Here is a 12,580-nt window from a genome sequence, read left to right on the forward strand (position 1 = left end):
ATTTTGTCAAAAACCTATATCAAGTCTGACAGAAGCATGTGGGAATATGTACTTTGGTCTGATGAAACCAAGGCTGAACTTTTTGGCCGTAATTCCAAAACGTATATTTGGCATAAAAACAACACTGCGTCACCCCAAAATACACCATGCCCACAGTGAAGCATGGTGGTGGTGGTGGAGGAAGCATTGCACTTTGCAGCTGCTTTAGTCAAGGTGGAGGAAGTTATGAAGAGATCCAAATATCCATCTGTTTTGGCACAAAACCTTCAGACCTCTGCTAAAATGCGGGAGATGAATTGCACCTTTCCTCCTGACAACGACTCAGAGCATACCTCCAAATCAACAAAAGAAGAAGAAGGCCAAGGTTTGGAATGGCCCAGCCAGACCCTGGACCTAAATCCAACTGGAAATCTCTGGAGTGGCCAGAGGAGAGCTGTGCGCAGGAAATGTTCAGGCAGTCTTTCAGATCTGGAGCACTTTGGCAAGAAAGAACGGGCATCCTGATGGGCTCCTACCACTAAAGGCTGAATCCTGTCATAAAACCAAAGGGTGCGTCCTTAAGCAAAGAATTGGTTTTAGGGTCTTTATGCAAACATATTATTGTACCTTTTTTTGTCGTCCCCTCTAAAAGATTTCAGTTTGTTTTTCTATTTTTCTGTCTTATATGCTATGTTAAAAGTGGTGGAAAATCTGAAGTTATTTATCTTTTTATGTTTCTTTACATCTAAAAAACCTGGCATTTTAACTGTGGTATGTAGACTTTCTATATCGCTGGATGTGGCTCATACTGTGCATGATGCCCATTCCTGTCTCGTCACACCCGTGCCAGACTCTTATACTACACTAAACTGGGCTGCTCTCAAAGTTAGACCACAATTACAGTATCAGTTAGTTGTGTGGGAGGCAACTGTCAGCAGGCAAGGAAATCACTGAAGCTACCAGAGGATGCTAGCAGGGATTCTGCATAAGAGCTTTATTGCCATAAAATTCCCAGAGCAAAACAAATTTAAATTACTGAATATACACCTATACACCAGTTAAGAGTTCAAAAATTACATGGTTTATAAACCTGAAGAACACGTAGGTATTCCTGAATTTTAACACGTGAATGAAAGACCCATCTCTGATTTTCTCTTCCAGGGAAATTATGGTAAAATTGATTCATTGCTTTCTCAATGATAGTGAATCTGGAATTTTCTGTCTCCATAATTAAACCTGAGATTTTGGTGAACTGTTTGTAATGTTTTGATTTTTTAGCTAACGTTAAACCATTTAGGTTACTGCTTTTACGCATGAAAATTCATTTGACATTCTACAGACAGGGAAAAAAAATAGAAAAATCTTACTGCTTCAGTGTCTTCCTCAGACTATGTAGTCTGCAATAAATGTGAAACACTACAGTTGTTTGTATCACTTCCTTATTCCAGCTTGAAAATATGCCTCATCTATACATTTATAGATTAAGTTTGTATGTGATTAATTTATGATATTTTTTTAATGTTGAGTGAATTCTGCCAAGGTAAATCCTGCTTAGTTAGCCATGGTCCATCTTTAACATTAAAATGTTCTATGTGTACATGGTATAATAATTGAAGCATTTTCTATCTTTAAATTGCTGATCAGACACTCATTTTGCAAATTCAGCATGCTGCGGTTTAACCAAATCAGATGGTATCCAAATATCTGAAACAAATAGTTCCGGAATTTTTCTTAAAGGTGCAGCTTAGTTCTATAGAAAAAATTAGGAAATATTTTGGATTAAATACCAGATACTTAAAATAATGCATCCTGAATTGGTTGGAAACATTCCTGGTTCTTATTGATAATTTGTACAAATAATCAAAAGAGAGCAATCGGCTAATAATCTAAGGGAACCAGAAATCATACACAAAACTAGTGATAAATTATACAGTGAATGTACAACTGTCCAAAACCCTGATTTTTCAACATTCATTAAAATTCTACCTATAAAAGGTGAGTCCTGCTATTAGAGAGAGGGGGGCAGCTATATCACACAACTGATTTTAATCATCCTGAAGATAGGCAATGGACACCCCCCCCCAAAAAAAAAAACCCTCATGTAAAGGAAACTTTTTAAAATGTTAAAACTCTACTAAAGTGATTGGGTCTGCTTGCACCCATAAGAAGACACAGCCATCCTTTCTTCCAAATAACTCAGTTTTGTATCAGTGCTATGAAATATTCGCCCATAAGACAATGGCCATTTTTCTTCAGAGCTTCAAACTATAGTAAAGGAATTTGCCCTTTTCAACACTTCTCCCTGTTGTTCTCCCAACCTGGAAAGAATTTTGCAGTTTCACCAATCAACAACTCACGAGAAAATGGTTGTGATCCAAAACTTTTACAGGTGCCTAGCAAGAAAAGACAGGTGGACTGAGGGTGGCTCAAGAATGCCACTGTAGGGAGGTGGGTCCGGATATCGCGATGACACAACATGCAATCGGGGCTTCAGGATTGCTGTCGATATCTCTGTTGTTGGACGAAGGAATGGTGATAGAGAAGAGCATGTCCTGCTGATCTCAGGGACATTGCAAAGTCCCTGATCGATCCAGGAGAAAGCTTTTTGCCAGTTACAAGAGAAGCAGTCAAAATGGCTGCAGAAGGTTGGGACAATCCCTTGAAACGGAAGCAGAACTGGAGAGACAGTGTGTCGAAATGCTGAGAAAAATCATTATTAGAGAAGAGAAAACCCAAAACGTAGTTAAAATAAAATTGAAGACAGAAGGAAGTAAGCGGCAAATTAACCCTGGTTTAAAACTATCATGTTATCTTTTTCACTTTAATTTTGTTTGTTTTCTATGGATGGACTTTTTACAAATGCCTCTTACTTTTAAACTGGACTGGTCTTTTTTTTGTTTTCCTCTATACTTCTTCCATTTTATGCATTTGTGGATTAAAAGTTTCTTTCCTTGCAAGGCTCGGTCAGATCGTAATCTTTAAACATTTTTTTTCTTCACTTCCGGAGTTCGGAGCTTAGAAAGAGAGGCAAAAACAGAGGGAAAGGATGTAACACTGCCATCTAGAGGCTTGGCAACATCTGATAATACAAAACTATTGGCTTTGTTTACTAAAAGGGTCAGTGGCTATACAGGTGTTTCTTTGAAGGAAAGAGAAAGCTTTGACCTGAAAATTTTTATTGAATTTGTTTGAAACCTAGCAAAAGCCTTGGATGTTTTAGTGGCAGTGTCTATAACCTGGAAAAATGGCCCAATATGAAGAAGAAAAGGGACTAACATTGCAAAGAATTATGCTAGAAATTCAAAAAGTCTTAATAATCACAGAGAGAATTGAAAAAAGACTTGAAATTATAGGTCAAAATACAGAAAGTACGGAGAGAAGAGTTGAGAATACTGTTACAATGATGAAATTTGAAGACAGAGTTCAAAAAACCACAGAGACATGAAAGTGATAAGAAAATTGTTGACACTGACAGCAAATCGAGAGTGGAGGGAAATGATAAGTGCAAAATACGGAAAGGAGAGATCGATGAACTGGAACTCTATCTCAGATGTCAAAATATAGATGAAGATTGATTTGATTGATTGATTTTATTTTATTATATTTATATGCTGCCCTTTTCCCCCGAAGGGGACTCATGGTGGTTCACAATTCAAATCAGGGAAGGGGGGTACAGACAAAAAAATAAAAGACGAAACATAACAATACATAATTTAAAAAACACACAACAGTCATACCATTCGAGACGGGGGCAACAGCTCTTTAGCCCCAGGCCTGTCAGAACAGCCAGGTTTTAACGGCTTTGCGGAAGGCCTGGAGGGTGGTGAGGGTTCAAATCTCCATGGGGAGTTCGTTCCAGAGGGTCGGAGCAGCCACAGAGAAGGCTCTCCTCCGGGTAGTAGCCAGTCGGCACTGGCCGGCGGATGGAATTCGGAGGAGGCCTAATCTGTGGGATCTAATCGGTCTAGTGGAGGTAATTGGCAGCAGGCGGTCTCTCAAGTACCCAGGTCCAATACCATGAAGGGCTTTATAAGTGACGACTAGCGCCTTGAAGCGTACCCGGAGATCAACAGGCAGCCAGTGCAGCTCACAGAGGATAGGTGTTACGTGGGTGAACCGAGGTGCACCCACGATCGCTCGCGCGACTGCATTCTGGACAAGCTGAAGTCTCCGAATGCTCTTCAAGGGCTGCCCCATGTAGAGCATGTTGCAGTAGTCCAGTCTAGAGGTCACAAGGGCACGAGTGACTGTTTTGAGGGTCTCCCGGTTCAGGTAGGGACGCAACTGGTGCACCAGGCGAACCTGGGCAAATGCCCCCCTGGTCACAGCCGACAAGTGGTGTTCAAAAGTCAGCTGTGGGTCCAGGAGGACTCCCAAATTGCGAACTCTGTCTGAGGGGCGTACTGTTTGACCCCCCCAGCCTGAGAGATGGGAAAAAAAGAAAGGGGAGAAAATTTGGCAGAAACAATGAGAGTAATTTCGGCAGAAGCACCAGCGCTAAAAGTCAAGCTGATGAAAGGAACAGATAGAGGGTTTCGAATCTTTATAAGATATGCAATGAATAACAAGTTGTCAAGAGAAATTCACATAAGACTTATCAAGAAAACACTTAGAATACAGATTCTACAAATGGCAAGAGATATTTGACTGCACTATTTCTGGAAGGATACAGGATGATGAAATGAAATGTCACAACAAATTTTAGTTAAATGTAGTTAAATTTTGAGTACTATGTATAAGACAAAGTAATAATAGCTATAGCCAAATAAATGATTATTAATAATAATAAAGCATTTATATATCTAGATAATATGAAATTTAATACAAACTGTAAGTAAGGATGATGGAGATGATATTGAAAAGCCTTTTTATAAAAGAAAATAATTCTATATAGAATAGAATATAAAGATATAGTATCATTGGATGATTTCAGGATGATGTAATGAAATGCTATAATATAAATTTACTTCAAATTTAATATGTTTCATATAAAAAGGATGTAATAACAGCTATGCTTAATGGATGTTTAACAATTATAACAATTTGTATACATGTACATATTAGATTGATGATACTAATAATCGAAAAAACATGGAATTGAAAATTATCAGAGAATGTTATCAATGCTAAAATAATAGAATGATTTAGAATAGGATGTAAAAAATTCTTTATTATTGGATATATTGAAGATGATATAATGAATCATAATATAAATGGATACATACCTACCTTGTTTAAAATAGAGAAACAATAGTGATAATCAAACAAATGAAGTATAATAATAATGTATACAAAGATATTTGATTGACAATATGTGAATTTTGATCAAGCTCAAGTGAGGACTATGGAAAGGACGCAGAAAGACCATGTAACCAATCCACACACTGAATGCAGCTGAAGAGGTTTTTATGTTACGTATATGTTTTGTGTCTTTGTGTTTGTTTGAAAATAAAAAAAAAATATTTTTTTTTAAAAAGAATGCCACTGTATTCTACCTCTCAATATTTGGTTTGTAACTTTTACACATTCTGGGACAATCTGATCATGCAAATTAGCCTAGTCTTCAACTGCTTTACATAACTACTTCCGAATACTTTGTTGGATTAACAAGATTTAAAAAGCAATTTGTTTGTTTGTTAAATTTCTAGGCCGCCCAATCCTGGAGGATTGGTTTTCATTCTGTAGAATTGCTACCCAGCTAATTTCTGATTGACATGTACATTCTTTTCTTCAGTTGCTTAAAGCAAAAAATATGGTCTATCATAGGCTGGCTTTTGGAGTTTTCTAAAGCACATACACAGTATCACCAAATCTACCCTCTATATCACTCATCTCTCATGATGCATAATTTGTTCTTTATTTTTGTTATAAAAATCTGTACCAATTAGCTAGCATATTCTCTTTATTCACTTCTAAGTCTGGAACTTGGCCAGAAACATCCATATGAGGCATTGCTGCAACATTTTTAACAGTTCTAACATGTTTCATGTGTATTTTCTCCACAATACTTACAACAACATAAAAAATTATTCTTATGATTTTCATTTTTCAGATGCAACATTGCAATTCCTTCTGGTTGCCCAGTGCAGTCAAGTCTTACTTGCAACTATCATATCCTACAGCTTTATTAACATTGCCACATTTCATTTCATCTTACCCACCTCCTTTATGCAACTTGCATTCTTGTTATACTTCTTTAGATTGTCCCCGAGCTATGCCCAGAATTTCATTGTTTGGTCTTTGTTAGGTGTTGACTGATTCCCTGCAGTCTCTCCTTGATGGATGAGTAGAACATTTCTGATTGTTATTATTATTGCCATAAATGCCCTTTGTTTCTAAAAGAATGTTAGGGAAGTCCCATTTTTGTTTGCTTTTAAATAGATCTGCAAAGCTTTGTCAGTCTGAATATTTTATAATCAGCCTCAAAATGATATCAGTACGCCACACCCTGAAAGCTTTGGTAGATCAATTGTCAATGCTTAGAAGATTTAAAATGATGTATTTCTTTCTCTTCAGATATTTATTAAATATGTGAGTACGTTGCTTTGAATTTGTGTTTCTAATTTGTATAGCCTGTTTTATTTTTATTTTTTTTTCTAGCTGCCTTGAACACTTGCCAGAGTACAAAGGCAGGGTGGAAATCAAATAAATAAATGTCAACCTGTTTTCTGTTTAGTGTCTTTTTAATTGCATTTGTAGACCACCTTGGGTAAAAATCTGTGTTGTAAAAGGCAGCATAAAAGGCTGCAAATCAAAAAGATGAGAGGAAACAAGCAGGGGATAAAAAAATCTATTGGACTTGAAGCTTATCTGAGGATCTAAAATAGTATATTAGACATGTATTGAGTATTGCTTTTAAATATAATTGCCATATCTCTTTAGCTTGCTCTTCAGGCATACATCAAGCCTGCAGCTCAAACTTCAGTTTCATTTACTGTGTTTTTCGGAGTATAAGACGCACCTAAAAAAAGACTGAAAATCTGGGTGCATCTTATACACCGAATACACCATTTTTTCCTCCTGAAGCCCCGCCCCTTCACCAAAATGGTCGTGCTTATGGAGGCTTTCAGACAGCTCCTGGGGGCTGGGGAGGGCAGAAATGAGCAAAAAACGGGCCGTATTTTGTGCCCCCAGCCCCCAGCAGCACTCTGTAAGCCTCCATAAGGCTATGCATGCACTTTTTTGACAAAAAAAATTTTTTTTCCTTATTTTTGGTGTCCCCCCCCCCCCCCGGAGCACTCTGCAAGCCCCCCCCCCCCAAGGCTATTCATACCTTTAAAAAAAAGAAAAAATGGGCCGTTTGGGGAGGTTTGCAGAGTGTAAAATCTTTTTTTCCCTTTCAGAAAGCTGTTTAGTGATTGATGAGAATTACATTGGTCAAGTGCTGTGCCAGCAGAAACAAAGTTTTAGATGCTACAGGTTGTCAGCTATTTCCTTCTCCAGCACATGGATAAATACATCTGGAAACATCTACCTACCTACCTACTCTCTCTCTCCCTACCTACCGACTGTATCTCTCTCTCCCTCTCCCTCTATCTACCTATATACCTACCTACCTACTCTCTCTCCCCCCTACCTATCTACTGTATTCCTCTATCTCTCTATTTCTCTCTCTCTATCCCTCTACCTACCTATCTACACTCTCTTTCTCCCTACCTACTGTATTTCTCTCTTTCTATTTCTCTCTCTCTCTCTCTCCCTTTACCTACCTACCTACCTACCTACCTTCTCTCTCTCTCCCCACCCACCTACTATATTTCTCTCTCTTTCTCTCCCTCCCTATCCCTCTATCTACCTACCTACTTTAAAAAAATGCCTCTTCAAAACCTGGGTGCGTCTTATACTCCGAAAAATATGGTGTATTAACGATAACAGAGAAAAATAAATGTTTCAATATTTTATTTCTAGGCTAGATCTTAATATTTTGATTTGGTAATGAAGCAATCTCAATCATATTGGAATGTAGTCTGTATTAGAATAAAAATAAAATATGGTAGTGGTTTATTTTTGACCATAATATTTTCTGATGGATTTACAAAGTAGAGTTAAAACAACAATGTAGGTTTTTTTTTAAAAAAACTTGAATTATTGATTCTTTCTAATCTAAGAGCTGAACCATGAAACTCCGATTCAGTCAACAATATTCCACAGGTTTGCAAAAAAAAAAAAAAAATTGAGAACTGTTTCGGTTATTCCATGTAATCTTTATGTTTTTTGGTGCGCTGAATCGGAAAACGACCTCCATTTTGTCATAGGACATCACGTTTCCTGACAATTTAGGTAACAATGTTAAATAAGGCAATACCTCAAAATAAATGGAAATAGACTTATAAAATTAAAGTTTTATTACAATATTTTCATGAAAATCCTTTTTTGAACTGAAATGAGCTCACCTACACACACTAAACTCGATTCTTCTTCCTTGTGAGGCTCCTCTTGGTGCATTTACGCTTGTGAGTAGCATCTGGAATGTCTCTCTGAAGCATCCAACAGTAGTCTGCCATCATTGTAATGCTCCATTTTCCCTGTTACCTCCTTTCCATCTTGTTAATGTCTTGGTGGAATCGTTCACCTTGTTCCTCACTCACAACTCCCAAATTTTCAGGAAAGTAGTCAAGGTGGGACTGGAGGAAATGCACTTTCAAACTCATCAGGCAACCTAAAGCTTGGAATGCTTTCAGCATTCTTCCAACCATCTTTTTGTAGCGAGAATCTTTGTTATTGCCTAAAAATTTCTGTACGACTTCTTTAAATGCCATCCACTCTTCTTTTTGAGGATCTGTCATGGTATTGACAAACTCTTGATCAACTATAAGCCTTCTAATGTCTGGTCCGATGAACACACTTTCCTTCAATTTTCCTCCGACAGGCATGGAAACTTGGTGACCAAGTATTTGAAGCATTCTCCATCTCTTGGAGGTGATTTTACGAATTGCTTCATCAATCCCAATTTTATGTGGAGAGGTGGTAGAAGAACTTTATGGGAAGGTACCAAAGTTTCTCGGAGGACATTTTTTTCACCGACTGTTACCACCCTCGGCTGCCAACTCTTCTTGGTCCAGTGATTTTGTCGGTCTCAACTGTCCCATAGATACAGAAAACAAGGGTATTTGGTATACCCAGCTTGTTGCCCAAGCAGCATGCACAAGACCTTCAAGTCCCCACACACTTGCCAACCATGGTCTTCATATTTAAGTTTACGAAGTACCAATTCCAAGTTCTCATAGGTTTCCTTCAAGTGTATGGAATGACCTACAGGTATGGAAGCGTAAAAACCGTTGTGGAGTAAAACTGCTTTGAGACTTCTTTTTGAAGACTCTATAAAAATATGCCATTTCTCTGAATCATATTGGATTTTAAATTGACCCATCAGACCTTCGACATCGATGCAATAAACCAACTTGTCTTCCTGGGTGAAGTAAGGAATGAACTCCTTTTCACGATGTCTGAACCATGAAGATGACACTCCTGGCAACAATAAATTCCTGCTTTTCAGCCTTGATCCAAGTAACTCAGCGGCATCTTTGGGAAGATTCAAGTCTCTTACCAAATCATTCATCTCCTCCTGAGAAAACAATTTTGGTCTTGTATCATCTTCAAAGTCAGAACTTGATTCGTCATCTGGTTCAGGTATGACTTCACCTTCATCGGAGCTAGGTATCTCTTCCAAGGTAGCAGGGGGCTTGGGTATTGGTATAGCTGTGCCATGGGGGATGGGACGAATTGCTGAGTGAAGATTGGGGTATGAAATGGAATGCTTCCATTTGGAATTAAACCCTTTCACATCGCATGAACAGCAGTCATTACTATGGTTCTTTTGCTCTTGCCATACCATAGGAATCCCATAACGGAAAGATTTTTTTCTTACCCTTGAACCACTTTCAGAGGTCCTCAACACACTGTTTGCACACTTTATGAGGTGCCCAAACTTTATCTTGATCTCCATTTTTTAGTCCAAAGTATGCAAAGTATACTTTTTTCACAAAGTCTGTAATATTTTGCTGTTGCTTCAACACTGTATATTCACCACAGATGAAACAGAAACTGTCTGGTGAATTAATATACTTTCGCGGAGCCATAACATAATGGTTGAAGAATGACGAGCTAACATGAATTGCGATGAAAAAGTGTGAACAGCCTAGAACCAAGAACCTGATGATGATTCGTGCACAAGTGTGGCATGCAGGAGAGAGCAGCTCTGTGTCTATACACGAGACGTCACAGTGCTGGCCACGCCCCCTGCACTGACCGGAGATGCTGCTATCTGCCCTGTGTTTCCCTCCCACTGGATTCTTCAGGAAAGATTCACCCCTTCTACCATTAGAAGCACAGACTTAAAACTTGCTTAGCTCATGTATATATTGCTGACCATCAGATTTACAGTGCTATGGTTTCTTTTACATTACTCGGACAAACCCTTTAAGGTTTTTTTGGCATTTTATATCTTAAATGCACTTATGTGAATTAATTAATAGTAATTTGGACTTTAAATTTGGTTAAAAACCCATAATATAAAAATATACCAAAAATAAAAAAAAAATGATAAATTTGAAGACAATTTTGCGTGTTGTGGCAAATCATGATGTCTAGGAGTTTTTTCAATATTTTATTTGTTTTCAGCACACCAAAATACATGGAAATTAGATGAAAATAATTTTAGTCACAGACCTGTGATCTTTTAATCCTTTCCCATTCTGTTATGCCACAATATATTTCAGATTTCAAAAATTGTAGCTTTGTTTTCAATGAATTAATATAGTGGCAATATTTAGTGATACTTAATTTCTAATTTCACTAGTTCAGAGTTCCTGAGGCCCAATTACACACAAATTAAAGGCAGGATTAAGAAAAAGTATCTCAGCCCCCCCCCCCCAACACACATATAGTTGGAACACGAACAAAGAAAAAAATGGAAATACAAAAAAGAGGAAAAGAAATATCTTAAACTTTTCTTCAGCTTCTTTGTCCCATTTTTAATGTCCATATATGCAAATTATGTTGATTAAAGAAGATAACATAAAAGAAACTAAAGTCAGGGACTTTTCCCCCTAAAAAACCCCAGCCATTATGGACAAAGGATTTGTTTAATAACTATGGAATTCACTTAACAACTGCAGATTAGCATAATGGTCGCTTGATTAACAACTGCTATAAAAAATGTAAAATTGGGTTGCTCAATCCACTTAATGACTGGCAGGATTTATGACTGTAATTCTGGGCTCAATTACAGTTATAAGACAAAGACTCCCAGTATTAAAAGCACAGAAGTATTAAATGTCAAGTAAATGTGTTTCTACATTAGTCTGGACTTGCCCAACTTTAGAATCAACTACAATAATAATGTGTGGTATAGATAATGAGTGTTTTGGGTGCTTTTTTCTCGTGGACTCTGATATCAGAATAAATTAGTACGGAAGTCTCGTTCTTCTGGTTCCACAACTGTTCCCTCCAGATCAAACTGCTAATATGGCTGCTGCGGGTTTGGGTGTATATATTATTGTTAGGTGACCAACGTCTTCTGTTACTTAGGATATAAACAAAATGTTTTTTTAAATTGAATTACCAGGATTAAGTTTGAATAAATGACAGAAGGTGTGATGTTTGTCCTAATTGTGTACTTGTGTTTGTTTATAACATTAGCTTAGAGACAGGCAGTGCTTGGCAGCCTATAAATACAACATCTATACTTGGTTCTTGACTGTTTTTGCAGGACCAGAACCAAGATAAATGAACATAAGAGTCTCAGATGAGGTAATTGATGAATCTCCCAGACTCAGAACCCTAATTGTTGATATATATGCTTGCTATTTTAACTACTCTGGTAGGGATTTAAATAAACAAGCATGATTCAGTTCTGAGTTGTTTTTGAGCAAAGGCGGCATCTGGGATTCCGAGGATGACCTCAGTTAAAGATGGGTGTAACAAAATATCGGAGGCCATAATGGGAAAAACTTTGCTCAGTTTTTGCACTATTGCAATTTACTGAAGGTCTTTTTCCATGAAGGGAGAAAATGAGCACGTTAAACCTGCAGCCCTGGGAACCAAAGTGAAGAAACCAAAATTACTGGGGAGTTGCTTTGGTAATTGTTTCTCTTCTGGTGCTTAACCAAAGACATAACAGCAGGTATTCTTAGGCTGAGTAATTCTTTGCTGTATGTTTTAGCAATAAGCAAAAGAGATTACAGCTACAGAAGAGAAGGAAGTGGTTCTAAATAAAGATGTCAGCAGTTAAAAGCGCTAAGGAATGAATCTGGTTTATAAATAGTAAAGACTGGATTTGAAAATAAAATAATATATATTAATATTAATTCATCTAGGAATGTTAGCATTTAAGACTGTGGTAACCACAAAGAGCCATGTGCCAAAATGAATCGATCCTCTAATCGAATAGATCTGTGCAAGGCAGTATAGCTAAGAACCACAGGATCTTTGGTCAAGTGAGATACAAGGTGTTGCTTTTTACCTTGACCATAATATTCTAAATTTTCCAGAGAAAAGAGAATGATTCTCCAGTGAGATTAAGTTGAACGTGTATATCTACCTTGGAGGTGCCAGTTGTCCCTATTTATGCTGCACAAGTAGTACTCGCATAGCAACCACA

This window comes from Thamnophis elegans, chromosome 5 (assembly GCF_009769535.1).
Source record: "Thamnophis elegans isolate rThaEle1 chromosome 5, rThaEle1.pri, whole genome shotgun sequence".
Lineage (NCBI taxonomy): Eukaryota > Metazoa > Chordata > Lepidosauria > Squamata > Colubridae > Thamnophis > Thamnophis elegans.